Source organism: Poromitra crassiceps (genome assembly GCF_964638095.1).
Source record: "Poromitra crassiceps genome assembly, chromosome: 9".
Classification (NCBI taxonomy): Eukaryota; Metazoa; Chordata; class Actinopteri; order Beryciformes; family Melamphaidae; genus Poromitra; species Poromitra crassiceps.
In genome coordinates, this window is record NC_139630.1 from 53149322 (window position 1) to 53151821 (window position 2500).

Consider the following 2500-nt stretch of genomic DNA (forward strand, 5'->3'; position numbering starts at 1 on the left):
CAATTCGGGATGTTTATCGGCGAGATTCTTGGCCAAGCTGGATGTGATTTGCTCCGTCCTCGGTTCGCCTGCCTGCGGCTTTGAAACATGGTTTGCAGACGGGCTATGTTGTGTCCGTGTCAACAACGTAACGAAGAAGGACCCATATTTCCCGTAAGGCATCATGGCAGCTAGATATAAGGTGGATAGGGATTAACGATATGATTCTGGCCGCCCCACGTTGGCCTAAGAAAACATTGTCCGCGTAGATCATTTCTCTTCTGAATGGGAGACTGCGGAGTGACGGGGTGGTGGCGTTTTGTGTTGTGTGTGTGTGTGTGTGTGTGTGTGTGTGTGTGTGTGTGTGTGTGTGTGTGTGTGTGTGTGTGTGTGTGTGTGTGTGTGTGTGGCGGGGGGAGGTGGAGGTGGGGTATTGCGGCGCTAATGGCGCCCGACAAGGTTGAAATGCGTTCCACGGTTCATGACAGAGAGCACACCACCTGACGCACATACATACACACACACACACAACGTTTTATTTGAAAACCTACTGAGAGCAAAACATCTAAAGGGTATAAACGTACAAGAGAACACACCTCGACTGAAACACACACTCACACACACACACACAAGCATGACAAACAGCGACAACAATCGCAATCGCACACACACATGCACGCACGCAGAGGTGCACGTTGCACACACAAATACACACCCGCAGCCGCACGCCTACGACTCCACTGCGAGAAGCAATCCCGCACATTATCAATGTTAGATCGAGCAATTTCTCCCCGTCTGTATTGATGTTATCTTTAGAGAGACACTGCTCTGAACATGGTCCTGTTCATGTAGCTCTCAGGTGGCCCGGCACACATTATTTCTCAAGGCGACACCACCACACGCTACCCGCTCTTCCTCCACGATCACACGCGCCCTTACTTATCTTGTCTTACATGTATTACATCTATCGTAACATTCACACACCCTCTTTAATCCTCTCTGCTTGGCTTCTCTTGGCCTCTCCCTAACCTTCGCTTCTTCCTTTTGTTCAAGTTTCAAGTTAGTTTACGATATAGCCCCTTATCACAAGCATGTCTCAGAGGACTTTACCTTTACCTTATCACAAGCATGTCTCAAAGGACTTTACAGAGAATGTGTGGAGCTCGACCAAACTATTAACTTACCCTTTATTTGCACTTATTACAGTAATGCTGCGCTTTGTCGTCATGTTTTATGAACATGTGTTTGTACGTGTCTGTTCTTATGGCTGCAGTGTGGCTGTTAGCCCAAGACACATTTCCCACCTTTGGGACAATAAAGTGAGTCGTGAACAAAATTGAGTAAATTGATATAAGCGTAGCGAAAAAAACAGATAGAAGAGCAGATTTTAGCGAGACAATCTAGCTATTCTACAGCTCAACCTACCCGGCACGCCCAGCCCGTAGAATGCACACAAAGAAAAACTCGCAAGAAAAACATTAGGAAAACGTGGAAGAAACCTGGGGCGGACTGAGGCAAATAAGGACCCCCCCCCCCCCCTCCTGCCCCCTGCCCCCCCCCCCCCCCCCCATCTGTCTCCTTTCTTTTCCCAGACTAACAGCCCCGCCTCCCACCACCTGCTCTCTGTGGGATAGAAGCAGCGTGTCACTCAGGTGTGAAGATAGCAGCTTTTTTAAACGTCATTAAATGGGAGCTCTGTGACTTAATAGTGAGGCTTTCTTTGATCTGATCCCGTAACAGAAGAGAAGGCTTTTAAAAGGTCTACTTCTGTGACTATTACCTCTATACTTATCTGATTGGGAGACAGTGGAGAGAGGCACGCTGTCTGAGACACCTAGACTTCAAGAGACTCAGACCTGCCGGAAAGTCTCCTATACGTGGGCGTGTCCGTGGGAAAACCATGGGCAAAAACCCACGTGACACAAATACAGGAAGTGACTTGATGTGTCTTGCTTTGATATCCCGCTGTCTTTGCTGTTACTTATCTACTGTAGTCACAGTTCCCCCCAAAACTAGGACAGTTACTGTAGCAAGGATTCGATTTTTGGATGATTTTAATGCTGAGATTCCAGCTTTAAAGCTAGCTCTTGTCTTAGGGTGCTTTCACACTGGCGCCCCGGTACCGTTCCCGAGCGCACACTTGTCCCCAAATTGACCCCGGTTTCGGAACGTTTGATGAGTGTGAACGTTGCGTGACAGGATCCACTTGAAAAGGTGGTCCGGGGGGAGCGCTTTGGCGTGCCCGGGCACGGAACACTCGCGAATGTGAAAGCTAACCGTTCCCGAACCACATAGACAACACACGGAGCGAGGATACACTGCAGGCATAGTTGATGAGGCAAAGTGCAGTCTGTTCCATTTCCGAGCGAGGAAGAAATGTTGTAATGTGAAAGCTGACCAGCGGGGGGCGAGGGGAGGGGGGACAATCGTGCCCGGGCGCGGAACGGAACGGAAGCAATCGTTCCCAGTGAGAAAGCACCCTTAGAAAAGTAGAAAGGGTTGAAAAATGGGGTCTATCAAG

The 2500-nt window shown here is 49.1% G+C and overlaps 1 protein-coding gene across 1 annotated transcript in view; it reads right to left on the bottom strand.

Annotated features, from left to right (window-relative positions):
* nbas (NBAS subunit of NRZ tethering complex) overlaps positions 1-2500 on the bottom strand; it is a gene marked incomplete at its 3' end in the record, with an annotated part of 267708 nt that overhangs the window by 13279 nt on the left and 251929 nt on the right. The window lies entirely within an intron of this gene.